This window comes from Plecotus auritus (assembly GCF_963455305.1).
Source record: "Plecotus auritus genome assembly, chromosome: 4".
Taxonomy (NCBI): Eukaryota; Metazoa; Chordata; class Mammalia; order Chiroptera; family Vespertilionidae; genus Plecotus; species Plecotus auritus.
Window position 1 is genome coordinate 111,127,528 of NC_137775.1, and position 13,068 is coordinate 111,140,595.

A 13,068-nucleotide genomic window follows, 5' to 3' on the forward strand; every position below is an offset into this window, starting at 1 on the left:
GCCTCCACTGGGAGTGTGCACATATCCACTACAGGTGCAGCAGCAAAAGCTGAGTCTGCCCACCCCACAACTACAGAATTCTGGACACCACAGTCACGCCTTTCCAGAACACAGGCCTCCTGAGACCCATCATCCCAACAGATGGTTCCTGGGTGCCCCTGTGAGTCACTGCTGGACACACGCAATTTCACTCAAGGACACAAAACAGCAAAAATTGGGACACCCCCCTCCGTGGCTGCTGACATCTAGACACAGCAGTTGTACCTTTCCAGCTCACAGGCCTACATCAAGAGAACTCAAATAGCTCAAGTAGGGAGCTACACTAGATTACCAAGCCCAGGAGACCTGAGAGATCACACCAGTAGCACCATCCCCAAAAGAACCTGAGTATCAAACCAATCGGACCTACAATTAAAACGTAACAGCAAAACATGGAAGACAAAAAAGCAATCACCAAAGGAAAGAAAAAGAGGAATCACCAGAAAGTGAGTTAAATAAAATTGAGGCTAGCAGCATATCAGAGAAAGAATTCAGAGTAATGGTTATAAGGATGTTCAAATGGCTGGATGACAAATACACACAACTCAGTGACAAATACACCCAACTCAATGAGAACTATAAGGAGCTGAGTGAGAATGTCAACAACATGAAAAGGAACTAAGAGGAGATGAAGAATGACATAGCTACAATAAAGAACACAATGGAAGGCTTAAGCAGTAGACTAGAAGAGGCTGAGGACCACGTCAGTGAATTAGAAGACAAGGTAGGAAAAAACACACAAAAACAGCAGCAACTGGAAAGAAGACTTAAAAAGCAAGAGGAGAGCCTAAGGAAGCTTTGGGACAACACAAAATGAAACAACATTTGCATAATAGGGATACCAGAAGGAGAGGAAGAGAAGCAAGAAACAGAAAACCTGTTTGAAGAAATAATGACAGAAAACTTCCCTGATATTGGCAAGAAAAAAACTATGCAAGTCCAACAAGTACATAGAGTCCCATACAAGTTGGACCCCAAAAGACTGACACCAAGACACATCGTAATGAGATTGGCGAACACCAACGACAAAGTAAGAATCTTAAAGGCTGCCAGAGAGAGACAGAAAGTTACCTACAAGGGATCTCCTATTAGAATATCAACTGATTTCTCAACAGAAATACACCAGGCCAGAAGGGAATGGAATGGAATATACAAAGTCATGCAAAGCAAGGGACTGAATCCAAGAATACTATACCCAGCAAGGCTATCATTCAAAATTGAAGGTGGAATCAGGAGCTTCACAGACAAAAAAAGACTAAGGGAGTTTATTACCACCAAACTAGCAATGCAAGAAATGCTAAAGGTTCTGCTGTAAAAAAAAAGAAATAGGAAGCGAAGAAGGAACAGAGGGGTAAAGAATAAAAATGGCAACAAACAAGTACCTATCAATAATAACTTTAAATGTAAATGGATTAAATGCCCCAATCAAAAGACATAGAGTAACAGAATGGATAAGAAAATATGACCCATATATCTGCTGTCTACAAGAAACCCACCTCAGAAAAAAATACGTACACAGACTAAGGGTGAAGGGATAGAAAAAGGTTTTTCAGGTGAATGAAAATGAAAAAAAAAAAAGCTGGGGTAGCAATACTTATATCAGAAAAATTAGATCTTAAAGTGAAGGACATAACAAGAGATAAGGAAGGCCACTTCACAATACTAAAGGGAGCAATCCAACAAGAAGAAATAACTCTGGTAAACATATACACACCCAATACAGGAGCACCTGAATACATAAAAAAAGAATAAAACTCCTGGAGGATATCAAAGGAGAGATTGACAGCAATACAATCATAGCAGGGGACTTTAATACCCCACTATCACCATTGGCCAAATCCTCTAAACAAAAAATCAGCAAAGAAACATCAATCCTAAATGACTCACTAGACCAGATGGAATTAACTGACATCTTCAGAACATTTCACCCCAAAGCCAAAGAATATACATTCTTCTCAAGTTCACATGGGTCATTTTCAAAGATACACCATATATTGGGTCACAGGCAAAGTCTCTTCAAATTCAAGAAGATAAAATTCATATCAAGCATCTTCTCTGATCACAATGGCCTAAAACTGTAAATCAACTACAATAAAAACAATTCAAAAAAATCAAACACATGGAGACTAAACAGCATACTATTAAACAATGACTGGGTTACCAGAGAGATTAAGGAAAAAATAAAAAACATCATGGCAAGAAACAACAATGAAAACACAACAATCCAAAAATCTATGGGACACAGCGAAAGCAGTCTTGAGAGGGAAGTCCATAGCTCTACGAGCCTACTGCAAAAAACAAGAAACAATGGTAATAAATTACCTAACCCTACAACTCAAAGAGTTAGAAAGAGAGCAACAAGAGAAGCCCAGTGTAACCAGAAGGAAGGAAATAATAAAGATCAGAGCAGAGATAAGAGACATAGAGACCAAAAAAACAAAAAACAAACAAACAAACAAAAAAATACAAAAAATCAACAAAACTAAGAGCTGGTTCTTTGAAAGGATAAACAAGATTGAAGAACCTCTAGCCAGGCTCAAAGAAGCAAAGAGAGAGGACCCAAATAAACAAAATCAGAAATGATAGAGGTGAAATAACAACGGACCCCACAGAAATACAAAGGATTGTTAAAAAATACTACAAAAAACTCTATTTCAACAAACTAGACAGCCTGGAGAAAATGGACATATTCCTAGAAAAATACATCCTTCCAAAACTCAATCAGGAAGAATCTAAACATTTCAATAGGCCAATAAATACGGAAGAAATTGAAGCAGTCATCAAAAAGATTCCAGCAAACAAAAGCCCAGGGCCAGATGGCTTCACGGGGGAGTTTTACCAAACATTCAAGGAAGAACTTAAACCTATCCTCCTCAGACTATTCCAAAAAATTCAAGACGAAGGAACACTTCCAAGCTCATTCTATGAAGCCAGCATTACCCTAATACCCAAACGAGATAGAGACAACACAATGAAGGAGAATTACAGGCCAATATCCCTCATGAACATAGATGCCCAAATTCTCAACAAAATTCTAGCAAATTGGATCCAGCTGTACATCAGAAAGATCATTCACCATGACCAAGTAGGATTTATCTCAGGGATGTAAGGATGGTACAATATTCGCAAGTCAATAAATATGATACATCACATAAACACATTGAGAGATAAAAACCACATAGTCATATCAAGTGATGCAGAAAAAGCATTTGACAAAATCCAACACCCTTTCTTGATAAAAACTCTCAACAAGGTGGGAATAGAAGAATCATACCTCAACATAATAAAAGCCATATATGACAAACCTACAGCCAACATCATACTCAATGGGCAAAAAGTAAAACCATTTCTCCTAAGAATAGGAACAAGACAGGGATGCCCACTCTCACCACTCCTGTTCAACATAGTACTCGAAGTATTAGCCATTGTGATTAGACAAGAAGAAGAAATAAAAGGCATCCAAATTGGAAAAGAAGAAGTAAAGCTGTCCTTAATCGCAGATGACCTGATATTGTACATAAAAAAACCTAAAGACTCCATCAAAAAACTATTAGACTTAATAAATGAATTCAGCAATGTAGCAGGATACAAAATTAACACCAAGAAATCTTTGGCATTTCTATACACCAGTAGTGAACTTACAGAAAGAGAGACTAAAAAAACAATCCCATTTACCATCACACCAAAAAAAAATTAAGATACCTAGGAATAAACTTAACTAAGGAGGTAAAAGATCTATATGTGGAAAACTACAGGACACTGTAAAAAGAGATCGAGGAAGACATAAACAGATGGAAGAACATAGCATGTTCATGGATTGGTAGAATCAACATCATTAAAATGTCCATACTACCCAAAGCAATCTATAGATTCAATGCACTTCTCATTAAAATACCAATTGCATATTGCACAGACCTAGAAAGAACTCTCTAAAAATTCATCTGGAATAAAAAAAGACCCCAAATAGCCACAGCAATCCTGAGAAAGAAGAACAAAGTAGGTGAGATCTCCATACCAGATTTCAAGCTGTATTACAAAGCCACTGTTCTCAGTACAGCCTGGTACTGGCACAAGAACAGACATATAGACCAAGGGAATAGAATAGAGAACCGAGGTGTTGACCCAAACCACTATGCTCAATTAATATTTGACAAAGGAGGCATGAACATACAATGGAGCCGAGATAGTCTCTTCAATAAATGGTGTTGGGAAAATTGGACAGATACATGCAAAAAAACATGAAACTAGACCACAAACTTACACCATACACAAAAATAAACTCAAAATGGATCAAGGACTTAAACATAAGACAGGAAACTACAAAAATACTAGAGGAATCCACAGGCAGAGAAATCTCAGACATATGCCAAAGCAATTTCTTCACCGATACCATTCGTAGGGCAATGGAAACTAAAGGGAAAATAAACAAATGGGTCTACATCAAAATAAAAAGCTTTTGCACAGCAAAAGAAACCATCAACAAAACAACAAGAAAGCCCACTGTATGAAAGAACATATTTGCAAATGTTATTACTGATAAATGTTTAATCTCCAACATTTACAGGGAACTCATACAACTTAATAAAAGGAAGATAAATGATCCAATAAAAAAATGGGCAATGGACCTAAATAGAAACTTTTTGAAAGAAGACAGAAGGAAGGCCAAGAGACATATGAAAACCTGCTCAAAGTCACTAATTATCCGAGAGATGCAAATCAAAAAGACAATGTGGTACCATCTCACACCTGTCAGAATGGCTATCATCAACAAATCAACAAATGACAAGTGCTGGAGAAGATGCGGAGAAAAAGGAACCCTCATGCACTGTTGGTGGGAATGCAGACTGGTGCATCCACTGTGGAGAACAGTATGAAGTTTCCTCAAAAAACTGAAAATGGAACTCCCATTTGACCCAGTGATCCCACTTCTAGAAATATATCCCAAGAAACTAGAAACACCAATCAGAAAGGATATATGCACCCCTATGTTCGTAGCAGCACTATTCACCATTGCTAAGATTTGGAAACAGCCTAAATGCCCATCAGCAGATGAGTGGATTAGAAAACTATGGTACATCTACACAATGGAATACTACCCTGTTATAAAAAGTAGGAATTTCTACTATTTCTAGCAGCATGGATGGAACTGGAGAGCATTATGCTAAGTGAAATAAGCCAGGCAATGAAAGAAAAATACCACATGATCTCACTCACTTATGGAAAATAAAGAACATTATAACCTGATGAACAAAAAGATAGATACAGAGGCAGTAAAGCACCGAACAGACTGTCAAATTACAGTGGGAAGGCTGGGGAGTGTTGGGGAGATGGGGAAAGAAATCAACCGAAGGACTTGTATGCATGCATATATGCATAACCAATGGACACAAGACACTGAGGCGATGGGATGAGGGCATGTGACAGGGGTTAGGGGAGGCTGGGGGAAGGTCAATGGGGGGAAAAAAAGGAGATATATGTACTACTATATGTAATACTTTAAACAATAAAATAAAATTAAAAAAAAAAGAAAAAGGAGTTTAAAAAAAGAATATACCAGTATAGGCACTAAATATCACAGCAAGCATAATTCATAAAGCATAAAATGTAGGAAATGCAAGGCCATACAAATGAAAATGCACTAATAATAGGAAACCTTAATACAACATTTTCTGTTCAAGATAAATTGAGTAGACAAGACATAAGTAAGAATATCCAGGGGTCCTCAAACTTTTTAAACAGGGGACCAGTTCACTGTCCCTCAGACCGTTGGAGGGCCGGACTATAGTTTAAAATAAAACTATGAACAAATTCCTATGCGCACTGCGGGCTCGGGACGAGCTGGCTGCTAAGCAGGACAGGCAGCGGCACCCATCAGGCCGGATAAATGTCCTCGGTGGGCCGCATGTGTCCTGCGGGCCGTAGTTTGAGGACGCCTGAATTAAACAACATAATAAAGGAAGTATATCTCATGGCTCTAGAAAAAATAATCCCTTTGTAATAATAAAGAATACACCCTTGTTTTTCAGATACACATGGATCAGTCACAAAAACTGATCACCATAATAATAATAAACATCATCATAAAGTAGAAATACTACAAACACTTTCTGATAACAACGCAATAAAACCAGGAATTCCTCTAGAAAAAAAAATAAGGTTCTTCCATCTGAAAATTATAATAACTTCTTTAAAACAACTCTTTTAAAAAATTTTAATTCTTTATTGTTTAAAGTATTACATGTCTCCTTTCTCCCCCAATGACCTCTCCCTGGACAATTCCCCCTCCCCCAGCTCATGCCCTCACTGCCCTACTGTCTGTGTCCATTGGTTATGCTCATATACAAGTCTTTTGGTTGATCTCTTACCCCCCTGCTCCCCTGCCTTCCCTGTGAGGTTGGACAGCCTGTTTGAAAACAACTCTTGTTGAAAAGAAAAATACAAACAGATGTTAGACTTTCTTAAAGATCACAATAATAAAAATAATGAATATCAGATGAAAGAATATAGGATTAATTTAAAGGAGTGATCAGAAGAAAATACTTTGCATCAAAGACTTTTACAATAAAAATAAATGAATACAAATAAATTAAATCCTCAGTTCACAAAAAATATTTTAAAAAGTACAATAAAGTAAACCAAAAGAAAGCACAAGTATGGAAATCAAAGCACAACGCAGTAAAGAATAAAATAAATCATAATCCTGGTTTGTTGAAAAAACAAAATAATTAGATTATCCAAGCAAAAAAATGTAAACCTCTTTGCAATTAAACTTGAAAACCTGGATGAAATGGATAATTTCCTAGGGCAACACAGATTACCAAAATTGTCTCCAGTAGAAAAAGTGTAAATAAAACAATTAACATGGAAGAAATAGAGCTCTTAAGGAGCCACACTACCATGTAAGTACAAGGACCAAACTGTTTTTCATGGGAATTTTTCTAAACCTCCAAAGTCCAGATAGTTCCAATGCTCTTCAAATTGTTCCAGAGCATAGAAAATGAAGAGAAATTTCTTCATTGCCTTTTCAAAGCAAATGTAACATTAATAACCTAAGCCCAACAGTGACAGTGTAAAAAATTAATCTATACTCTAGTATCTTTCATGAATATCAATGCAAAATCACTAATAAAATATTAGCAAGTAGACTCCAAAACCACATGAAGAATGTGATACATCATGATCAAGTGAAACTCAAAACAAAAATGAAAACCTGTCAATATTAAGAAATCTACTAATATTATTCACTTATCAATAGGTTTAAAAAGAAAGAATCATAAGATTATTCACATATATGAATTTTAAAAGCCTTTGACAAAATTAATTGCTGTGAATGATAAAAACTCTCAAGAAAATAGTGATTGGGGGATACTTGCTTAATATAATTAGACACACACACACACACACACACACACACACACACACACACACACACACCACACACGCCATATACTCTTGTTTTCCAGTATCTCAGTTACTTAACTGAAAAACACTGAGGGCATATCCAGCAACACAGCAAGTATGCCCATTTACTACAATTCAATATTATAATAGAGATTTTAGCCAATGCAATTAGACAAGAACAGTCAATTAGGGGCATAAGAGTAAATAAAGTAGAAGTGATAAAGAAACTGTGGTATATCGATAAGGTGGAATGCTACCCATCAGTAAAGGAGAACAGCTATTGATATAAACAACATGAATGATTCTCAAAATCTTTATGCTCAGTGAAGGAAGCCAGTCTCAAAAGGGACTTTGTTTTACTTTCTCTAGATTCTCAGTGTCTGGTATAAAATCTTCCATGAAGTTCAAACAATCACTGACTGTTAATGAAGGGATGAATAGGTATAATCACCCAACAGAAAAGGGAACATGCCTCATTCTTCCATCCTATTAATCACAATGCATGGCATTTATCAAGATTTTCTGTCGGCCTTCTGCCCTGGGAGACAAATGGGAAACACTACTCTCAGAGTTTTGTACATGGGCTTCTCATCTCACAGCTTCCCAAGAGCAGAACCTGTTACTTTGCCTCATCTACAGCATTAACCTGAATGCAAGGGTAAGAATAAGTGAGTGCATTTACAAGAAAGTGACTACACAGCAGTTAAAGACTTTTTTTCATATTAAACCTGTATTTACATTTTTCTTGCAAGGTATGTGTGGCTCTTTGGTTAAGTATGTGCTTCTAGAAGTTTGTGATATAATAGGATGTTTCATCATTGGAGTTTTAGAATATTGTCTGAAACTCCAATGATGAAAACAATAGAGTGGACCCCTGTTCTGCAGAGTGAAGCCAAACCTGTCTCACTGTGAGTGACTATTTCTGATAGAATCATGAGCTTCTTTCTGTGGTGCATCTCATTTCCTTGAGCCTTTGCTAACTTTTTAAAATGTACAGTCTAAACTGATTTGTCTTTGAGGGAAGTAAGGGAGAGGTTTAAGTCCTATTGGTGGCAAAATTGGGTGAGGCATGAAGAAGTTAATTTCAAGTGGGCAGAGCAAGGACAGTGTGACCACCAAGACAGGCTGGTAGAACATGGAAATGTGCTTTGGGAAATCTTATAAATTATTAGAGTAGAAGTATGCAGTAGAAAAGATTTTAGACTTCACCTACTGTTATCCACATATTAAAGGGATTTTTTAAAAAATCTTTACTGTTGAAAGTATTACATGTGTACCATTGACACCCTATTGACACCTTACAGCCCACTGTCCCAGGCCTTCACCACACTATTGTCTGTGTCAAGAAGTCATGCATATATGCATAGAAGTTCTTTGGTTAATCTTATCTCTCCCCCGCCCTCCCCCCCCCCCCCCCCCCCGCCACCGCCTTCCTTCTGAGAATCAACATTCTATTCCATGGTTCTATGTATCTGGATCTATTTTGTTCATCAGTTTATTTCGTTTATTAGATTCCACATATGAGTGAGGTCATGTGATACTTATATTTTGGAAATTAACCCCTTATCAGATGTATCATTGGCAAATATGTTCTCCCATGCAGAGGGCTGTCTTGTCATTTTGTTGAGGATTTCTTTTGCTGTGCAGAAGCTTTTCATTTTGATGTAGTCCCAGTTTTTTGTTTTCTCCTTAGTTTCTTTTGCCCTGGGAGATGTATTGGTAAACGTATTGCTAAGAGAGATGTCTGAGATTTTGCTGCCTATGGTTTCATCTAGAATTTTTATGGTTTCAAGACTTACATTTAAGTTTTTGTCCATTTTGAGTTTATTCTTGTTTATGGTGTAGTTGGTGGTCTACTTTCATTTTTTTTTTCTTTGCTTGTATCTGTCCAATTTTCTCAACACTATTTATTGAAGATACTGTCTTGGTTCCATTGTACTTTCTTGACTCCTTTGTCAACTATTAATTGATCATAATGGCTTGGATCAGTTTCTGTGTTCTCTTTCCTTTCCATTGTTCTATTAGTCTGTTCTTGTGCCAGAACCAAGCTGTTTGAATTTCAGTATTGTGATCCCACCAACATCTTCTTTCTCAAGATTGCTTCAGTTATTCACAACCTGTTTTATTTCCATATGAATTTTTGGAGTATTTGTTCTATATCTTTGAAATATGCAGTTGGTATTTAGTAGGGATTGCATAGAATCTATAGATTTCTTTGGGTAGTATGGACATTTAAATGATGTTAATTCTACCAATCCATGAACATGGTATATTCTTCTACTTGTTTATATATTCCTCTATCTCTTTTTTCAATGTCCTGTAGTTTTCCATGTACAAGTCTTTTACCTCCCTGGTTAAGTTTATTCCTAAATATTTTTATTTTTTGTTGCAATGGTAGATGGGATTATTTGTTTAGTTTCTTTTATGAGAATTCATTATTGGTGTATAAAAATGCCATAGATTTCTTGATGATAATTTTCTATCCTGCTACATTGCCAAATTCATTTATTAAATCTAATAATTCTTTGGTGGAGTCTTTAGGGTTTTTATGTACAATATTATGTTATCTTCAAATAAGGAGTATTTTAGTACCTCCTTGCCAATTTGGATGACTTTTATATTTTCTTTTTCTCTGGTCACTGTGGCTAGAAGGTCCAGTACTATGTTGAATAGGAGTGGTGAAAGTGGAGATCCCTATCGTGTTTCTCTTCTCAGGGGAAATGCTTTTAGTTTTGCCCATTAAGTATGATGTTGGTTATAGGTTTGTCATATATGGCCTTTATTATGTTGAGGTATGAACTCTGTATTCCCACTTTGCTGAGAGTTTTTATCAAAAAGGGGTGTTGGACTTTGTCAAAAGCTTTTTCTGCTTTTGAAATGTGATACAATAATGTGATTTTTTCTTTCAATTTGTTTATGTGATGGATCATGTATATTGATTCACAAATATTGTACCACCCTTGCATCCCTCGAATTAATCCAACTTGGTCATGGTGTATGATTTTTTAAAATATATTGCTGGATCCAATTTGCTAATATTTTGTTGAGGATTTCAGCATCTCTGTTTATCAGGGATATTGGCCTATAATTTTCTTTCTTTATAGTATTTTTATCTGATTTTAGAATTAGGGTAATGCTGACCTCATAATAGGGGTTAGAAGTGTTCCTCTTTGATTTCTTGGAATAGTTTGAAGAGGATAGGTTTAGTTCTTCTTTGAATGTTTGGTAAAACTCCTCTGTGAAGCTTGGTCCAGACCAAGGCTTTTGTTTTCTGGGAATTTTTAAAATACTTCTTTAGTTTCATCAGTTGTTATTGGCCTGTTATTGGCTGATTCATCCTGATTTAGTTTTGAGAGTGTATTTTTCTAGGAATTTGTCCATTTCATCCACATTGTCCAGCTTGTTGGCATATAGTTGTCCATAGTATTTGCTTACAATCCCTTGTAAGTCTGTGGTGTCAGTTGTTACTTCATTGCTTTCATTTCTAATTTTATTTATTTGGGTCCTCTCTCTTTGTTTTTTGATGAGTCTGGCTAAAGGTTCACCAATCTTATTTATCATTTCAAAGAATAAGCTCTTGCTTTCATTGCTCTTTTGTACTTTTTTTTTTGTCTTTGTGTGATTTATTTCTGCTCTGATCTTTATTATTTCCTTCCTTCTACTTACTCATGATTTTTCTTATTGTTCCCTTTCTAATTTAAAGTTGTAGGGTTAAATAGTTCATTATTAATTTTTCTTTTCTTTTTCCTCTATCTCTCTCTCTCTTTTTTTTTTTTTTTTTAGTTAGGCCTGTAATGCTATGAACTTCTCTCTCAGGACTGCTTTTGCTGTGTCCCAGAGATTTTGGGTTAGTGTGTGTTCATTTTCATTTGTTTCCAGAAAGTTTTTCTTTTTTTAATTTCTCTCTTGACCTCATTAGTAACCCATTCATTATTTCATAACATGCTATTTACCCTCCATCTGTTTGAATGATTTTGAATGTTTTTACTGTAGTTGATTTATAATTTCATGCATTGTGATCTGAGAAGATGGTTGATACAATTTCAATCTTTTTGAACTTGTAGAGACTTGTTCTGTGTCCTAACATGTGGTCTATCTTTGTGGTCTATCTCAACATGTGCAGTTGAGAAGAATGTATGTTTTGAAGCTTTGGGCTGAAATGTTCTATAAATGCCAATTCAATCCATCTGATTTGATATGGCTGACCAGCAGACCCTTAGTGACAGGTGAATGATTACTCCAACGCACATTTCTGTGAAAGAGAGAGCTAAGGAACTGCCTGATTAGAAAAAACAAACAGTCACATTTGCCTGTCACCTCAGCCTTTTTTGTAACAGCAGCTTGAACCAAAGTAAACTTTTAGATACTATCAGCAGAGTAAGCATTCTTGAGAAGACACAAGCATCTGCAGTGTCCTTTAAGCAAGGACGTCTAAAGATTAAACATAAAGATTCCAGTAAACACCCGGGGGCTCAAACATACACAGACATATTTAGAAAGGTCAAAGATAATCATGGGCAGTTGCCTTCAGCCAACTTCCTCAGGAGGTTCCTACCTTTCGGAGTTTCCTCCTTATAGATTTTCCAACCAAGTCCCATGCTTCCCCATATCAATCCGGTATGTCCTTGTGAGTCATAGTTTTCTTGTTAATTTTTTTTTTCTGGAAGATCTAGTCAGTGTAGTCAGTGGGGTGTTAAAGTCCCCTGTGATTGTATTGCTGTCGATCCATCCCTTAAAGTCCTCCAGAAAATTTAAAAAAATGTATATTTAGATGCTCCCATTTGGGTTCATATATGTTTACCAGGTTTATATCCTTTTATTTTATTATGTAGTGGCCTTTATTATCTCTTTTGATGGCCTTCATTTTGAAGTCTGTTTTGTCAGATATGAGTATTGCTACCCCAGATTTTGTTTGTTTGTTTCCATTTGCATGGAAAATTTTTTTTCCATACCTTCATTCTCATCTTGTGTAAGTCTTTTGTTCTGAGGTGGGTATCTTTTAAACAACATATATTTGGGTCATGTTTTTGTATACATTCAGCTACCCTATGTCTTTTGATTGGAGCATTTAATCTATTTACATTTAAGGTTATTATTGATAAGTACTTATTTATTACCATTTAAATTCTTCATGCCTATGTTTCTGTTTCTCTCTCTCTCTCTCTCTCTCTCTCTCTCTTTCTCCCTCTATCTCTCCCCCCCCCCCACTTTCTCTCTCCCGCTCTCGCTCTCTCTTTCTTCTTCTCAGTACAGCAGTCCCTTTAGCATTTTTTTGCAGTTCTGGTTTGGTGGTGATAAACTCCTTTAGCATTTCTTTTTAATATCTGGGAAGCTCTTTGTTTTACCATCTATTGTGAATGATAGCCATACTAGATATAGTAATCTTGGTTTCAGATCCTTGCTTTCCATTATCTTGAATTCTTCATGCCATTACCTTCTGGCTTATAGTGTTTCTGATGAAAAAATCAGCTGACAGCCTATGGTAGCTCCTTTGTAGGTAACAAATTGCTATTCTCTTACTGCCCTTAAGATTTCTCTTTGTCTTTAACTGTTGGTATTTTAATTATGAAGTGTCTAGGCAAGGGCCTCTTTGGGTTCTTCTCGCTTGGGACTCCTTTGCATCCAACT